The 19,583-nt window shown below is 35.5% G+C and overlaps 1 protein-coding gene and 1 pseudogene across 1 annotated transcript in view; one reads left to right on the forward strand and one right to left on the reverse strand.

Moving 5' to 3' along the window:
* The window catches only part of OPHN1 (oligophrenin 1), a 440,991-nt gene that overhangs the window by 132,324 nt on the left and 289,084 nt on the right, over positions 1-19,583 (reverse strand). The window lies entirely within an intron of this gene.
* On the forward strand, positions 10,446-10,556 carry LOC134368720 (U2 spliceosomal RNA; annotated as a pseudogene).

Consider the following 19,583-nt stretch of genomic DNA (forward strand, 5'->3'; position numbering starts at 1 on the left):
GGAAACCATACAAATACATGGAAATTTAACAACATGCTCCTGAATGACTAATGGGTCAAAGAAGAAATAAAGCAGGAAATCAATACATTCCTTGAAGCAAATGAAAACACAAGAACAATATACCAAAATCTACAGGATACTGCAAAAGTAGTACTAAGGAAGATTATTGCAGTAAGTGCTTCCATCAAAAAAGATGAAAGATCCCAAATAAACAACCTAACTTTAAAACCTAAGGAACCAGAAAAGCAAGAAGAATGTAAACCCAAAATCAGTAGATGGGAAGAAATAACAAAGATCAGAGCAGAAATAAAGGAAATATAGACCAAAAAATAAAATGAAATATCAATGAAATAAACAGTTGTGGTTTTTTTTGAAAAACAAACAAAACTGACAAACTATTAGCTAACATCATCCTAAACTGGGAAAAGATGAAAGCTTTTCCTCTAAGAAAAAGAAAGAGACAAGGATGCCCTAGCTACAGCAATTAGGCAAGAGAAAGGAATAAAGGACATGCAAATTGGAAAAGAAGAAGTCAAATCGTCCCTGTTTGCAGATGACATGATCTTATATATAGAAAAACCTAAAGACTCCACCTAAAATCTCTTAGAGCTAATAAAAAATTCAGTAAAGTTGCAGTATATAAAATCAATATATAAAATGCAGTAGTGTTTCTATATAACAACAATGAACTGGCAGAAAAAGAAATCAAGAAAGCAATCCCATTTATAACAGCCACCTAAAAAATACAATACCTAGGAATAAATACAACCAAGGAGTTGAAAAATCTCTACAATGAAAACTACAAAACACTGTTGAAAGAAATTAAAGAGGACACAAAAAAACGGAAAGACATCCCATGCTCATGGATTGGTGGAATTAATATTGTGAAAATGTCCATACTACCCAAATGATCTACAGATTCAACATAATCCCCATCAAAATACCTACGACATTCTTCACAGAAATAGAAAAGCAATCCTAACATTCACATAGAACAACAAAAGACCTCAAATAGCCAAAGCAATCATGAGCAAAAGAGTAAAGCAGGAGGCATTACACTACCTGACTTCAAATTATACCACAAAGCAATAGTAACCAAAACAGCATGGTGCTGGCATAAAAGCAGACACTTGGACTAACGGAACAGAATAGAAAACACAGAAATAAACCCATGTACTTATAGCCAACTGATCTTTGACAAAGGTGCTAAAAACATACATTGGGGAAATGATTCCCTCTTCAATAAATGATACTGGCAAAACTGAATATCCACATGTAGAAGAATGAAAGTAGACCATATGTGAAAATCTACTCAAAATGGATTTAGCACTTAAATGTAAGACCTGAGGGCCGACCCCGTGGCGCACTCGGGAGAGTGCGGCGTTGGGAGCGCGGCAGTGCTCCCGCCATGGGTTCAGATCCCATATAGGGATGGCCGGTTCGCTTGCTGGCTGAGCGTGGTGTGGCCGGTCACAAAAAGACAAAAAAAAAAAAAAAAAAATGTAAGACCTGAAACTATAAAACTTCTAGAAGAAAACAGTGCTCCAGGATATGGGACTAGGCAAAGATGTTATGAGTAAGACCTCAAAAGCACAGGAAACAAAAGCAACATAAACAAATGGGATTTTATCAAACTAAAAAGCTTCTGAACAACAAAGGAAACAAACAACAGAGCAAAGAGACAACCTACAGAATGGGAGAAAATATTTGCAAACTATAAATCCAAAAAGGGGCTAATATATAGAATTTACAAGGAACTCAAACAACTCAATAATAATAATAACAAATAACCCAACTAAAATATGAGCAAATGAGGTAAATAGACATTCTCAAAAGAAGACATACGAATGGCCAACAGGTATTTAAAAAAATGCTCAATATAACTAATTATCAGGAAATGCAAATCAAAACCATATGAGATATCCCAGTTCAACTGGCTATTATCAAAAAGACACAAAATAACAATTGCTGGCGAGGATATAGAGAAAGGGGAACCCTTATACATTGTGCTTATACATTATACATTGTGCTTATACATTATACAACCTTGTACATTATACTATAGATAGAACTACCATATGACCCAGTAATCCCTCTACTAGGCATATACCCAAAGTAATGGAAATCATCATGTCAAAGGGATGCTTAAACCCCTATGTTTATTGCAGCTCTCTTCACAATAGCCAAAACATGGAACCAACCTAAAAGTCCATTGACAGATGATTGGGTAAAGAAAATGTGGCATATATATATATATATACAATGGAATACTACTCAGCCATAAAAAAAAACAGCATAATTCTGCCATTTGCAGCAACATGGATGAGCATGGAGAAAATTATGTTAAGTGAAATAAGCCAGGACAGAAAGAGAAATATTCTCACTCATGTTCTTACTCATATGTGGGAGCTAAAAAAGAGAACAAAAAATAAAGAAAGAAAGAAAGAATAATAAGTTGAACTGTTAAAAGGAGAGAGAAAAACTATGGTTACTAGTGGTGGGAAAGGGAGGAGGGGAGTGGCGATAGTGAGAGGCTGGTAATGGACACAAAATTACAACTAGATAGGAAAAATAAGCCTTATTGGAGTACAGTTGACCCAGGAATCTATAATTAACAATGTTTTACTGAATGTCACCAAACAAGAAGAGAGGAAAAGAAATGATTAAATTTTGCAATGATGAATATGCTAATTACCCTGAATAGATTAGCACACAATGTATACACATATTGAAATATAACTCTGTACCCCATAAACATGTATGATCAATGTTTTGATAAAAAATAAAAATAAAATTTATTTAACAGAGGAACAGAAAGTAAATGAATTACATCTAAGTAAGAAACTGAATAATAAACCAGAAATGCAGAACCAACATGGCCATACAGTTTTGTTTTGTTTTTTTTGTCTTTTTCATGACCGGCACTCAGCCAGTGAGTGCACCGGCCATTCCTCTATAGGATCCGAACCCGCGGCGGGAGCATCGCTGCGCTCCCAGCGCCGCACTCTCCTGAGTGCGCCATGGGCTCGGCCCGCCATACAGTTTTTATTGCAACTATTCAACTCTGCAATTTTAGGGCAAAGGCAGCCATAGACAATAAATAAAAGAATGGATGTGGCTTTGTTTCAATAAAACTCTATTTACAAAAACAGGCAGCAGACAATAATTTGTCAACACCTGCTCAAGAGAACAGCTGGCTAGAGAACATGCTTTTCTACTCTTTTAATAGGTATGAGTCAACTAAGGCTGAAAGACATATTGAAACCCATCCTCCATCAAATTTTCATAAAAATGAAATGATTCTGGGCAAGGAGAGACCCTAAACTCCTTAGGCAGTGACATTCACACCTTTTAATGATTTTATCAACAATTATTAGGACACCCCAAGGGAAAGCCTAATAGTAATGGCTTCTTGGATGAGATGAACCCATCAAACTGGTGTCACCATATGTTCACAATCACCAGTCTTCCCTGCGTGCTCAATACCTTCTAGCAAGTCTGTGTTCTCTGGTCAGCTCACTCTTCCACTCTCTGAACCAGCTATTTCCAATTTCCTCCACTCTCTTCAAACCTCAAATACCTGATCTGTTCCTTCCCTCTTAGCAGGAAATCTTACCTTACACTTCACAGAGAAGATAGAAGCTACCATACAAAAAAGTCCTTATATTTTTCCTCCCAAACTAATAAAGCTACTTGTGTCTACCATAAGCCTCTCCTATTTTTATTTATTTATCTATTTATTTGGACTCTCCTTCTAACCTCCCGTTACAATGAAAGAAGTGTCCATCCTCCTACCAAAGGCTCATTTCTCTCTGTATTCTCCACATCTCAGGCCCTTTGGTCTCCACAGGACCTGACCCTATTGACTGATCCTTCCTTCTAATATCTTCATCCACTTCCACTCTACTAACTTCTACCAGTCAGCATGTAAACATGCTCATGTTGAATTCTGATTAAACTTGGAGGAATGTACACTACTTCCTCCTGAAACCCCAGGAAAATGGCAGTATAGGAATGCCAAAATGTATAAATACAAAAAGTCAAAGAGAGCAGGGGAGGATATAACTGCAGACGATACAGATCAACAAAATGATGGAAATTAGAAAGCAAATGGAAAAATGATGAATGACTTAACCTCAGCAGAAAAAGCTCACACCAACTATAAGAAGAACACTAATAAATAAGTAAGCTGATTTGTGGCACCAAACCTCAAATTAGGATTACTTATATAAGTAGGGGTGTTTGGTAGAGCTGAAATTCTGTATAAGAAGCAGGTAGACCGCCAGATACCCTCTCAAACCCTCCAAACAATATGAGTTTAACACACACAAAATTTTCCAGAAATAAATCTACTGTGTAAATTGAGGGGATATACTGCATTTTTTAGTACTTTATCAAGATTTGTCACTTCTGAAAATTGCACCACCAAGGGCAACATCACTTTTGGTATTCGAGTTGTCCATATAGCACACCTATATCAGTCCACATTTGTATCAAACACAGTAGTATTATGTGTTGACACAAGAATCTGACTCTCACTGTGTCTTCTAGCGTAGTCATGGCAAGCATTTATATATATTTATATTTACCTATTTATATATTGAAATTCATAATTATCATAAATTACTTTGGAGCTGTCATGTTGCACAACTCTAAAGAGTGTCATTCACACTGCCTGTTTGTGTGATGCACCCTGGGTTTCTGCAGTGTGGCTGTGCAGAGTAAATGTAGCAGGCCTGTGGCTTTTATCCTCAGAAAGGCCTGCTTACAAAGGTTGATACTTGACTTGAGAACTTGGCTCCCTGAGTGTTTACAGTCAACAGTTAACTGATAAGGGTGGCTCACTGTCCTTGTGCAATGTGGTTTATGCTGAACACCCTTTTTTGGGGAATCTGTAATTTTTATCACTAGGCAAAAGGTGCCTACATGACCAGCCCCCAATAAAAACCCTGGGCATTGAATGTCTAATGGGCTTCCATAGGCAGAAACATTGTGTATGTGTGGCTGCATTTTTGGTGCTGGGGAAAGAATGTGCTTTGTGTGACCCCAATGGAAGAGAAAGAGAATAAGGATTCCTGCAAAGATTCCTCCAGACTCTAGCTGTGTCTTTTTCCCTTATAATTTGACTGTGTGTTCTTATTATGCTACTATAATAACTCTTAGCCATTAATACAAGAATTTGCTGAGTCCCATGAGTCTTTCTAGTGAATCTATGAGTACGAGGGTGGTCTTGAGGACCCCTGATATAGTGGCCATACATTCTAGCCCTGGACTATTTTGTTAATATGATCATTACAGAATTTTTTTTTTTTTCAAATTTATATGTGCATAGACTATAGATCTTTGATTTTCATTTTGTAATTTTAAAGGAGTTACCCAAATATTTGTTATAAAAGGAGGACTTTAGGTCTAAAAGGGTTGAGAAACACTGCTATAGACAAAGATAACATTGACAACAATTATAAAAATAATAATGAGAATAACAGCAGATAACATTTACTGAGTGCTTACTACATACCAGGGATTGGGTTAAGTGCTTTTTATGGATTATCTCATATATCCTTCACTATAACTCTGTGATATGGGCACTATTATCCCTTTTACCTATGGAGTAACAGAGGCTCAGACAGGTTAGGCAACTAACCTAGCAGCATGACTAGCAAATGGCAGAGACAAGATTTAAAGGCAGGCATTCTGATCCCCGAGCCTGACCTGTACTGCCCACTTTCATCAATTCATACATGGGGTTGATATAAAAACAACATGGCATCATAAAGGTAAATGTATCAACTAAAGGACAGTATATTATTTGTTAGAACCAATAAACAAATATTTCAGTTAACTCTACCAGTTAAAATCATATCAATTCTTTCTCATTTCTTTGGAATAATTCCCTCATACTTGACATTAAATATAGAATGCAAATAGTGTAATACAAAGTCTAGCTCTTTAGACTGCACATTTTTAATTGGTCTAGTAGCATTCTTATTTTGAAATCCTAGTTTATAATCATTCCTTTACGAATGCAAATGCAATATAAAGTCATGCAACTTTCAGATTGCTGGGAAAGGTCACAAGGCATAGCAATTTAAATATTTTCAGATCAGTATTTCTATAGTTTTCACATTTTCTATGAAAGGTCAGAGGCTAAAGAGGCTCAAAATTCTAATATTGTTATCCCTATAGTTTTATAGATGTCCAGGAAGTAGAACCCTAGCAGCAACAATAGTATATACACACACACACACAAAAAAATACAGACATTTTGTATATGGAACAAGATACATTCCATGCTGACCAAGTTCAATGGTGTAGAAATCAGGGGGGGAAACAACCAAAAGCACAGCTAGAGGGCACAAAAGTCCAGTCTATTGGAACAGCAAGATTAAGAAGACAAAGAAAAAACAATAGAGTTTCAAGTGAGAAGGCAAAATTTTATCCTTCCCAGGAAAAGGAAATATAATGAACAAGTTAAAGAAGAATTAGAAGGAATTTAAAAACTGTTCTGAAGTTGTATATTAGAAAATTCAAAGGCAAAGATCACTACATACATCACTGGTTTATGTCACCCAGATGCTCAGGCTTTACCTTCAGAGATCTTGATTCTCTGGTCTCAAGGATAATTAACAAACATTCCAGATGATTTGGACACAGGTTGCCCACCACCACACATAAACATGCACTGCTCTGCTTAGGGTGTGCTTCTGATATCTTACTAGAGAACTCAGCATGGTAAGCCTAACACAAAATATGATGACTGGGATAACTTTGAAGAAGAGTTTTTACCATTATTTTGAAACCTACTGCAGAGGTTACATACTGGGGCAAACATCAATTCTATTTTTTGTATTTACAAAGAATAAGACAAGATTTTAACTGAGGAGATAAAGTCATCTCGGTACCATACAGCAATTCAGTGTCATTTTCTGCCTAAAACGCCAGTGGCATGTCACATACAGGGAAAATGTGTCAGCATCAGCAAGATTGGAAAATCTTAGTTCAAAATATAACCACAGTATCAAGGAGGCCAGGATACTGGTATACAATTAGGGGGAAAATATGTATTCCGCCACTTAATCACAAATGTTTTAAAGAAAGTAAAATAAGGAATATGGCATCCTTGCTCAGGGCATTGTTTCTCAAAGAATCCTTTGGCCACCTACATCGGAATCATCTGGGTTGCTTGTTTAAAATGCAGACACCCATCTTAGTTCTACTGAATCAGAATTTTCTGAGGGAAGAGGTCAAGAAAAAATACACACAAATATATTTAACTATACAATTGAGAGTCTTTTAGCATATTCACAAAGTTGTACAACTATAACCACAATCAATTATAGAACATTTTCATCACTCCAAAATGAAACCATCGTGCCCTTTAGCAGTCACTCCCTGTTTCTCCTATCCCCCACCACCCTAAGCAACCACTAATTTATTTCTTTGTCTATAGATTGGCCTATTATGGAAATTTCATAAAAATGCACTCGAACATTTGATTTTCTATAACTGCCTTCTTCCAATTAGTATGTTCTCAAGGTTCATCCATGTTCCATGTATTACTACTTTCATCTCATTTTATTGCAGAAAAATATTGCAGTGAATGAATATACAAAATGTACATTTTAAACAGTACCTCATATGAAAGAAGCAGTGAAGAAACAACTAGATACCTGTTCCCCCAAATCAAACAGAATTCAGGATGTAATCTCATTTTTAGGCAATACCCCAGAATGCCACCCTTGCTTACTAACAGCAATTATAACTGAAGGGAATTTCTGTAAAGACCTAAAAAGCTTAGAGCACACACAGTATGTAGAAAAAATTATGACAATGTTAGGAATGCTGTAATGAACTCTATGAATATAAGTATAAGGTAAAAAAATAAGCTTTGAAAAGACCCCATGGCAAGGCAGATGACTCTCTAGAGCTGTGCTGTCAAGTAGCCATACCTACATTTGGGGTTTTTAAATCTAAATTTAAATTAACTAAAATTAAAAATGCAATTCCTCAGTTTGTACCAGCTACCTTTCAAGTCCTCAATGGTCACATGCAGCTAGCAGCTACCATATTGGACAGTGCAGATAGAGAACATTTCTATCATCATAGAAATTTCTATTGGACAGTGCTGCTCTAGAGATAGATAAAATATTCATATGATAATCCATTTACTCATTCCAAAAATATTTATTAAAAGACTACTATATGCAAGGCACTGTTCTAGGCACTAGGCATACTGCAATACACAAATCCCTACTCCTATGGAGCCTAAGTGCTAATGATGGGAAAGACAGGATAAATAAATAAGTAAAATATTTGATAGACTACATTTAGTGGTGATAACATGAAAAAATGTAAGGGATCAAGAAAGATGAGGAGGTGCTATTTTCTGTACAGTGGTCTGGGAACGTCTCTGTGATAAAGTGAAGTTTATGTAGATATCTGAAGAAAACAGGGAATGGGTCTTGTGGATATATGAGATAAAAGCACTGCAGAGAGAGAAAATAGCTAGTGCAAAGGCCCGAGGTGGGTATAGGCTGGACATGCTTCCAGAACATGCTACTGTGGCTGGAGGGTAGGGGCACATAAAAAGAGTAAAACCAAAATATAAACAATTGTGCAGGAAACACAGATTTGGGGGAAAAAAATCTTACTGTTGTTTAAAAAGTCTAGTTAGGTTGTTATTACTGCAGTACATTTTTCATATGCCAAATGATTCTCTAAGTGAGAAAAGCTACATCTGAAATGGCAGCATGAGCAGCTCCATGAATCCTCTCCCTCAGCAAAACAACCATACTAGAGAAAATTATTTTTTAAAAAACACAACCACATAGAGTCTCTAGAAACTGTCCTGATGAGATACAGCAAATGGATAAACATTTTCAGTAATATCTATGAAATCTGAATAAGAACAGCAAGAGTCTGTGGCATTTAAGCCTCAACCTGCTTCCTCCCACCCTCACACTGCCTGCTTAGCAGGATAGAAGTTCTACTTCTGCCAGATAGAGTCAAAAAAACACAGGGCTTGCCCTCTCTAGCAGACCTTTGAAATTTTTCATCCTATCCTCGGCTCTAGATTGCAAAAGCTCTATTCAGGCAAGCATGTCAAGAAGTCTGGAGCTCCCTTTTTTAACACCCCCCCCCCCCCCCCACACACACACACACTCATAATGCAGAAGCTCTACCCTGGGAAAAGCAACTTGAGAAAACTGAGCCCTAATCATCCCTGCTCCAGTTCATTCACAGGGCAGAGGTTCCATGTAGGAAGGGGGAAGCCAAGAAGACCAAGGGGCCCTGTTCTTAGAGCATGGGTGTCATTCTGAGGGAAACATGCCACAGTCTCCTCCCCTGCCCCCCAGCTCCCAGAGCATTGGTACAGAAGTTCTGCCCATGGGGAGAGGCAGGTCCTAAAAACACAGAGTTCCAATGCTCTCCACAAAGGAACTGATTTTATTTGAAACAAGTGGGAGGAAGTTTGAACCTAAGAGAGCTCTGGAAAAAAATGAATATTTTTATGGTAAGCAATTAAGAGGACATTGGTAGCCTCTCCAGCTCTCTAAATCATAGACCAGCCAGTTTACCAGAGAGTACGAAGAAAAGAGATATCAAGTTCTAAACAAAAAATTACAAGACATGCAAAGACACAGAAAAGTGTAACATTCACAAGGGGAAAAGGCAGGCAAGAAACTTCTTTTGGGAAGGCCCAGATGTTGGACTTTGCAGAAAAATATTTCAAATCAGCCACTTAAAATATGTTCAAAGGGCAAAAGGAAACCATACTTAAAGAAGTAAAGGATGGTGTGATGACAATGTCTCATCAAATAGAGAATATTAATAAAGCAATAATATTATAGAAAAATAAGCAGACATTCTGGAGGTAAAAAGAACAATAAATGAAATAGAAGTCCACTAGAGGGACTTGTGAGCATATGTGCAATAAGTTCTATAGCAGCATTATTTATAAAAGTCAAAAGACTCAAAATGTCAAAAACCTAAAAGCAACAATAAATGTCCATTAACAAGATAATGGATGAAGTAATTGCAGAATATTCACATAATAGAACACTATACAGCACTAAAAATGAATTAAATAGGGCTTTGCACAGTAATGAGGATAAATCTCTAGATGATAAAAGTTCGGTGAAAAGAGAAAATGGTAGGAGAATACTACACTATAACAATCATTTGCACAATGTTTAAAAACAGGCCAGTGTGCATGTGAGCATGCATATGTGTGTATTCAGTTGAACCCCATGAAACTGCCATAATTGTAGGTCAAAATGATTTAATAGTGGCCATTTCATTTAGTACAAACTAAAACATATAATAAACATATAAAAAGAAAAGAAAGCAAGCAATACAAAATTCCAGACACTGGCTATCAATTGAGGAGAAGAAAAGGAATATGATCCAGAAGGGATATGTAAGGGGCTTTCAAACTATTGGTAATCGCTTCTCGGCCTTTTGGCTAAGATCAAGTGTAGTATCAAACTATTGGTAATGTTCGATTTTTTAAGCTGAGTTCTTGTATTCTCATTATATTATTCACTATACCTTCTCCTTTAAGGTCCTTTATATAAACTAAATTTCATTATAAATTATTAGTAATAAAGTGATCAAATAAAATTAAGTGAAAAGACTATATTAAAAAAGAGTATGATTGAGCAATGTACATGATATCTTTAAAGGCAAACAGCCTAAGCCTCTGGATGGTATAAAAAATGTAGGTAGCACTTTTGAGACAGGAGAAAAAAACAGTACAATTTTAGAATGTAGACTCAACAGGATAGAAGAATTGTCTCTCTATGGAAATTATTTTATTTAAATTACCAAGAAATTTATAGATATAAAGTTATATAATTAAAATTATTCTTTCCAAAGTGTAAATTCAAGTGTCATTATACGGGAAATAGTGGCTTTCAATATTTCAAAGGGGGGGAACAGTTTTAAGAATATGATTTATGTTGTGAATGAGATAATTAAGCTACTTAATTAAGTGAAGAACTGGGCTCATCTGAGTTGTAAACCATTATTTTAGAATACGGAGGAGTTGATCACATAATTGAGTGTATTTATCAGGCATGTGGCTTGAAGAAACAACTTTTCTGGTTATTAAACAATAAAATATATTTTTTAACTAAAAGACTTTTATTTTTTTATTTAAAAACATCTAACTACAAAAGACAATAAGTTATGTATTCTTTAAAACCTGCTAGCACTTTAATCTAAATCTTTCTAAAAGATAGTTTGCAGTGAACTATGGATATTTCTGATAACAGGTAAATAAACCTGAGAGACACATACCTCTCTCATAAAAAGAATAAAAATTGTTATAAACTTTATTTTAACATCTAAAAATTCTGATTCCAAACTGAAGGAAAAAAAATGGTTTTTAAATACATAGAAATATGCTGCTAATTTAAAGTTCTATACCTGGGAACTTCTATCGTACTGATTTAATCAAAAAGCATTAATTTTTTCTTTTTCTTTTTTTTTTTTTTTTTTTTTTTTTAGATTCCACACATAAGTGAGATCATGCAGTATTTTTCTTTCTTTTTCTGGCTTAATTCACTTAGCATAATTTTCTCCAGGTTCATTCATGTTGTCACAAATGGCAGATGGCCTTCATTTTAAAGGCTGAATAATATTCCCGTGTGTGTGTGTGTGTGTGTGTGCGCGCGCGCGCGCGTGCATGGGTGTGTGTGTGTGTGTGTGTACCACAAGTTCTTTATCTACTCATCCATCAATGGAAACAGGTTATTTCCAAGTCTTGGCTACTGTGAATAATACTGCAATGAACATGAGTGTGCAGGTATCTTTATGATGTGGTGATTTCATTTTATTTGGGTATATACCCAGAAGAGGAAGTGCTGGGTCATATGGTAGTTCTATTTTAATTGCTTTAAGAACCTCCATACTGTTTTCTACACTGGCTACACAAGTCTACATTTCCAAACAATACAGTAGGTCTTCCTTCTCTCCACACCCTCACCAACACTTGCTATCTCTTATCTTTTTGATAATAGCCATCCAAACAGGTGTTGGTGATATCACATTGTTATTTTGATTTGCATTTCCCTGATGATGTTGAGCACCTTTCTATACACCTGTTAGCCATTTTAATGTTTTCTTTGGAGAAATGGCTATTCAAGTCATTTGCCCATTTTTTAATTGGGTTATTTGGTTTTGGCCTATTGAGCTGTGTGAGGTTTTTATATATTTTGGACATTGATCCCTCATCTGATATATAATTTGCAAATATTTTCTCCCACTCCGTTGCTTTCTTTGCATTCTGTTGATTGTTTCCTTTGTTGTGCAGAAGCTTTTTAGTTTGATATTGAAAAAAAAGAAAAAGTAAATACATAGAAACAAAGAGTAGAAAGGTGGACCAGTGTGGTGTAAGATGGGGAAAATGGGGAAAAACAGGTTAAAGAGTACAAACATGCAGTTATCTTGGATAATAAGTCTAAATGTCTACTTTAGTATTCAATACAATATTACTAACTAGTACTAACTTTAGTACTAAGTAAAATTTGCTAAGAGAGTAGATTTTAGGTACTCTTACTACAAAAATGAAACAAAAACAAAAAAGAAAAGTAACTACGTGAGATAATGAATATGTTAAATGACTTGACTGTAGTAATCACTTCACTATGTACACGTATATCAAAACACGTTGCACACCTTAAATATATACAATAAAAAATAATTTAAAAAAACATTGAATTTAGGTACCAGATCACAGAACTTCAGTTACAATTGTTAATCCATCAATTAAGCTTTGAACACTACATATAATTAGAGTTCACAATATTCCTATAATGAATGAAGTCTTGACTGGCTCATAGTACTGCTTCCTGAAAGCCTACTGGTAAAATAGAAGTTAATGGGTATAATTCAAAGTTTTTGACAACTTATTTGGAAGAAGCAACTTTTTTGATCACCTTGTATATCACAGAGGAACTCTAAGAGCATTAACCAATACTAAAAACAGAGAAAAACTGAAATGTAAACTAACTATGCTTTTGAATGTGACTATTACTGAGTACTTTAAGTTATAAATTCTCACTGAATTACCTAACTTAAATCAGGACCAGATGAAAATGATTAAAAATCAGTACAACCTTCATAGGATAATAGATAATAAATATAACATATTTAGAAACTTTTAATAAGCAATGGCATAGGCATTGAGAAAAAATGGGGCTAAATCCTATAAAGGGTGACCAAATCTGGCACTTATTTCTGTAGTTCTGAAATAAAAATCACAGTGTAAAATTGGAAAATGAAATGAAACATGCAATCATAAGGATGATAATGGTGGTGATATCAACAACTTTTAAAAAATAAAAAAAGGTTTCCATTTATTGCAGATGTTTTCCATGTAAAATGTCATTTAATCCTCATAACAGCTCTATGAGATGGGCACTACTGTGATTTCCATATTATGAATGGAGATAAGGCTTGGAGATATTAAATAGTGTGTCCAAGGTCAGACAGCTAGATAACCTAGCCAAAAGCACTCACGGTGTAACAGAATTCATTGAGAAATGTTATGTTAAACATTTGACAGACACTAAGATCTGGCATTACCTTTACTTGGAAGAAAATGGTAGACATACAATCTACCTTGTCAGTAATTAAATTAAATGTAAATGCATTAAATACAAAAGGTGGAGACTGGCAGAACAGGTTAAAAAAGCTAAGATCCAACTATGTGCTGTATACAGCAGACACATTTTAGATGCAAAGGAACAAATAGGTTTAAAGTCAAAGCATAGGTAAAGATATACCATGCAAACAGCAAACACAGAGAGCTGGGGTGGTTATGCTAATATCAAACAACACAGCCTTTAAGACAAAAATTGATACTGGAGACAAAATGGGACATTTCATAATGATAAAAGGGTCAATTCACCAGGAACAGATAACAATTATAAACATATATGCAGCTAACCACAAAGCCTCAGTATACAAGAAACTAAAACTGAGTTACAGTGAGAAATAGACAATCCAATTATAACAGCTGGTGAATTCAGTACTTCATTCTTGGCAATTGATGAAATAACTAGACAGAAAATCAACAAGGATATAAAAAACTGGAACAACACTATCAACCAACTTGACCTCACAGACATCCATAGAACAATACACCCAGTAATAGCAGACCACATATTCTTTTCAAGCACACACATGGAATATTTTCCAAGATAAGCCATAAAATCAGTATTAATAAATTTAATAAAATTTAAATCATACACAGTGTATTCTATGACTACAGTGGAATAAAATTCCAAGAAAGAACAGTAGGAAATTTGGGAAACCCACAAATACTTGGAAATTAAATAACATATTTCTAAGTAACTCATGGGTCAAAAAGAAATCATAAGGAAAATTAGAAAATATTTTGATCTGAAAGAAGATTAAAATACAACATATAAACATTTATGGGAAGCTGCTAAATTTGTGCTTAGAGGAATGTGCATAGCTTTAAATACTTCTTTAGAAAAGAAGAAAAATCTGAAATCAACAATCTAGAAATTCACCTTAAAAATCCAGAAAAAGAAGAGCAAATCAAACTGAATCAGGCTGAATGAAGAAAATAATAAATATTGGAACAGATATTAATAACATAGAAAAAAAGAAAAAAATAAGAGAAAATCCATGAAATCAAAAGTTAGTTCTCTGAGGCTGGCCAGTTAGCTCAGTTGGTTATAGCATGGCCTTGTAAACACCAGAGTCTAGGGTTGGGATCTCCTTACTGGCCAACTGGCAACTAGATAAATGAAGGGATAGGGCTGGCTGGTTAGCTCAGTTGATTAGAGTGTGGTGCTGATAACACCAAGGTCCAAAGTTCTATCCCTATACCAGCCAGCCACCAAAATAAATAAACAGATAGATTAAAAATAAATAAATAAATAAAAATAGTTCTTTGAAAAGATCAACAAAATCAACAGATCCTTACCTAGAATACATAAGAAAAAAGAGAGAAGATACAGAAGATACTTGTGGCAAGGGACTCAGGCTGCTCCCACTGAAGCAGAGCTGGCATGTACAAAGAGATCACATGGTGAGAGAAGAAGCAAGAGGCTGGGGAGGTGCCAGGTTGTTTGTAACAACCGACTCTCATGAGAACTAACAGAGTGAAAACTCACTCACACCAAAGGGAAGGCATTAATCTTCATACGGGATCTTCCCCCTGACCCAAACACCTCCCCCAGTAGTACCCACCTCCCAACACTGTCACCTTGGGGATCAAATTTCAACATGAGTTTTGGAGGGAACAGACATTTAAATGATAGCATTCCACCTCTGGCCCCACAAAACTCACGTCCTTTGCACATATAAATGCAATCACCATTTCCCAATAGTCCCAAAAGTCTTAGCTTGTTCCAGCACCAAATTAAAAGTCCAAAGCCTCATCAGAGACTCAAGGAAAGCTCCTTCCAGTTGGTGAGCCTGTAAAGTCAAAAACAAGTTATCTATCTCTAAGATAAAAAGGTGGAAGAGACATTGCGTAGACATTCCCATTCCAAAAGAAAGAAATGGACTAAAAGAAAGGAGTGACCAGCCCAAAGTAAGTCTGAAATGCAGCAGGGTACACATTAAACCTTAAAGCTCCAGAATAATTTTTCATTACAAGTACCACTTCCTGGACACACTGGTCAAGGATGGGCCCCTATGGCCCATGGCAGCCCTACCCCCATGGCTTTGCTGGGTGAAGCCCACATGGCTACTCTGATTCCTGAGGCTTTTCTAGGCAGGTATTTCATGGTGCCAATGACTCTGCATTGTGGAAACCCAGAGTTGGCCGAGCTCCCACAGGTCTATCAGGCATTGACTCAGTGGGGATGCTCTGTGGAGGTTCCACCTTTGTGGCAGGTTTTTGCCTGGGCTCCCAGCCTTTTTTATACATCTTCTGAAATCTACGTGGAAGCCCCTATGCCCCACCACTCTTGCATTATGCACACCTGCAGAATTATCCCCACGTGTATGTAGATGCTGCTAAAGCTCACAGCTTGCACCCTTCAGAGCAGTGACCCTAGCTGTACCTGGAGATACTTGAGCCATGGCTACTCCAATTGGAACAACCAGGATGTGGTGAGCAGCATTCAAGGAACACAAGGCAGTGGCACCCAGGCCTTTTCCCTGAAACAATTCTGTTCTCCTAAGCCTCTGGGCCTGCAATTGCAGGGGCAGCCATGTAAAAAGAGATCATATGGCAAGGGAAGAATCAAGAGAGTGGGAGGAGAGGTGCCAGGCTATTTGTAACAACCAGCTCTCATGGGAACTAATACAGTGAAAACTCACCCTGAAAGGAAGGCATTAATCTTTTCTTAAGGGATCTGCTCCCATGACCCAAACAACTCCCAACACTGCCACCTTGGAGATAGAATTTCAACATTAAGTTTTGGAGGGGACAAACATCCAAACCATAGCAAGGGGGGATTGCTGTAAACCACATTCACAGAATAAAGGGCAAAACCACAATGTCATCTCTGCATTTGACATAAGCGAACATCCATTTATGGTAAAAACTACTAACAAACTTAGATTAGAAGGAAACTTTCTCAACCTAATATAGGACATAATGGTAAAACAATAAATACTTTCCTCTTAAGAATGGAAACAAGGCAGGGACGTCCACTCTTTTCTCTCCTATAGTATGAGAGGTACTAGCCAGTGCAATCAGGCAAAAAAATAAATAAATAAAAGACATCAGATTGAAAAGGAAGAAGTAAAACCATTTTATTCTCAAATAACATGGTCCTGTACAAAGACAACTCTGTACATAGACAATCGTAAACAATCCTAAGAAATCAATTAGGTTTCTGTTAAAACTAATAAATGAGTTCAGCAAGGTCACAGGAAACAAGATCAACATATAAAAATTAATTGTATCTCTCTATATGAGTGATAAACAATACAGAAATGAAATTAATAATACAACTTCATAGTAGAATAAAAAATAATGAAATATTTAGTAGTAAATATAACAAAAAGAGTGCAAGACTTGTACACTGAAAATTACAAAACTCTGCAGAAGGAAATTAAAGCTGTTCTAAATAAATGGAGAAAGGTTCCATTTTAAAGAACTGGAAGACTCAATATTAAGATGGCAATTCTCCCTAAAATTAATTTACACATTCAGTGCAATCCTCATCAAAATTCTAACAAGCCTTTTTTTTTTTTTTTTTTGCAGTAATTGACAAGAAGAACCTTAAATTTAAATGGAAATGCAAAACACCTAGAATAGCCAAAACAATTTTGAAAAAGCAGAAAAAATATGGAGGACATTCACTTCTAGATTTCAAAACCTATTATAAAGTTACGGTTATGAAGATAGTGTAATACTGGCACACAGATAGACATATAAATCAGTAGAACAGAATTAGAGTCCAGAACTAAATCCTTATATTCAGAATTAATTAAGTTTTGGCAAAGTTGCCAAAGCAATTCAGTGGGAAAAGGAAATTTGTTCAATGAATGGTGCTGGGCCAATTGGATATCCAACTGCAAAAAGATGAACTTAGATCCTTAACTCATGACATGCACAAAAATTAACTCAAGATGGATCAAAGACCTAAATAAATGGGTTAAATGATGAAACTTTTTTTATATGAAACATAGGAAAAAATCTTTGAGACCTTAGGTTAAGCAAAGATTCCTTTGATATGACACCAAGAACATAGTTCATAAGAGAAAAAAATGATAAGTTAGACCTCATTAAAATTCCAAACTTTTGCACTTCAGAAGGGACCATTATTAAGAAAATGAAAATACCAGCAATAGAACATGAGAAAATATTTGGATAATACCTATCCAATAAAGGACTTCTAACCAGAATTTAGAAAGAAACTTTCAAACTCTATAACAAGAATATAAACATCCCAATCAAAAATGGGCAAAAGATATAAGCAGATATTTCAACAAAAAAGATATACAAATGGCTAATAAAAACAGTCATATGCCACATAAGTACACTTTGGTCAATGACAGACCACACATAAAACAGTGGTCTCATAAGATTATAATGGCTATACCATATAGCCTAGGTGTGTAGTAGGCTGTACCATCTAGGTGTCTGTAAGTACACTCTATGATGTTCCCACAATGAAAAAATCACTTAACAACACATTTCTCAGAGCATATCCCCATTGTTACATGATGCATAGCTATACTTGAAAAAATATTCAACACCATTAGTCTTTAGAGAAATGCAAATTTAAACCACAAGGAAATGCCATTTCAGATCTACTTTAATGGCTATAATAAATATAAGACAGACAATAAATGTTAATGAGGATGTAAAGAAACAAGAACTCTCGTGCATTAATGGTGGGAATGTTAAACAGTGCAGCCACTCTGAAACACAGTTTTGCAGTTTCTCAATAAGTTAAACATAAAATTACTAACAACCCAGCAATTTTACTCATAGGTACCTATTGAAAAGAAATGAAAATATATGTCCATACAAAGACTTAGACACAAATATTCATAACACCGTTATTCAAACTAATAATCCAAAAAACTAGAAACAATCCAAATATTCATCAATTCATAAAAGGAAAGACAAGATGTGGTATAACCGTCTTTGATACTATTGTTGAGAATACTATTCAGCAATTAAAAAAATGAACTACTGATGAAAACATCACACTAAGTGAAAGAACCCAGACACAAGAGACCACATATCATATGATTCCACTTTTATGAAATATCCAGAAAAGACAAATTTACAGAGATAGTAGATTACTGGTGGCCGGGTGCTGGAGGTAGGAACAGGAATTAACTGTAAATGCACTTGAGAGATCTTATTCGGGTTATGAAAATGTTCTACAAAAAATTTACAGCATGGGTACACCATTTGGTAAAGTTAGTAAGAATTATTGAATTGTACACTTGAGATCAGCAATTTTATGATATGTAAAAATATGTAAAAAATTGCAATAAAGTTTTTTTAAAAGCTGAATTTATGCATATCTTGTGACCCAGCAAATCCGCTCCTAAATATATCTACAATATGGTATGTTAATGCCTTAGAATATTATACAGCACTGAAAATGAGCTAACTGCAACCTGGATGACAAGGACGAATCTCACAAGCTTACTGTTGAATGAAAGAAGCCAAGCGCAAAAGAGTGCATGATTCTATTTACATAAAAAAATAAGGAAAACTAATCTATACTGTTTGAAGTCATAACAATGGTTAACCTTTGGTGGGGTTGTGACCGGAAGGGTCATAAGGAGACTTCTGGGATACAGATAATGTTCTGGATCTTAATCTAAGTGCTGGTTACACAGGTTTGTTTACCTTATGAAAATTCATTGAAATTTGTGCATGAATAGACAACTTTTTTTAAAGTTCCCACTAAAACGGACATTTAAGATCTGTGTATTTCTCTATATTAATTGCACCTCATGAAAAAAACGGGGGGAAAAGCCCAAAAGACACACGCTGTTGACTTTGCTGTGAAGAATGAGAGAAGAACTGACTGAGAGAAGCCCAAAAGTAATCCTAAAAATACAAGGCAAAATTCAAGAACAATTTAAATGAGACAGCTGTAAGAAAAGAGTATGATTCC

Source organism: Cynocephalus volans, chromosome X, assembly GCF_027409185.1.
Source record: "Cynocephalus volans isolate mCynVol1 chromosome X, mCynVol1.pri, whole genome shotgun sequence".
Taxonomy (NCBI): domain Eukaryota; kingdom Metazoa; phylum Chordata; class Mammalia; order Dermoptera; family Cynocephalidae; genus Cynocephalus; species Cynocephalus volans.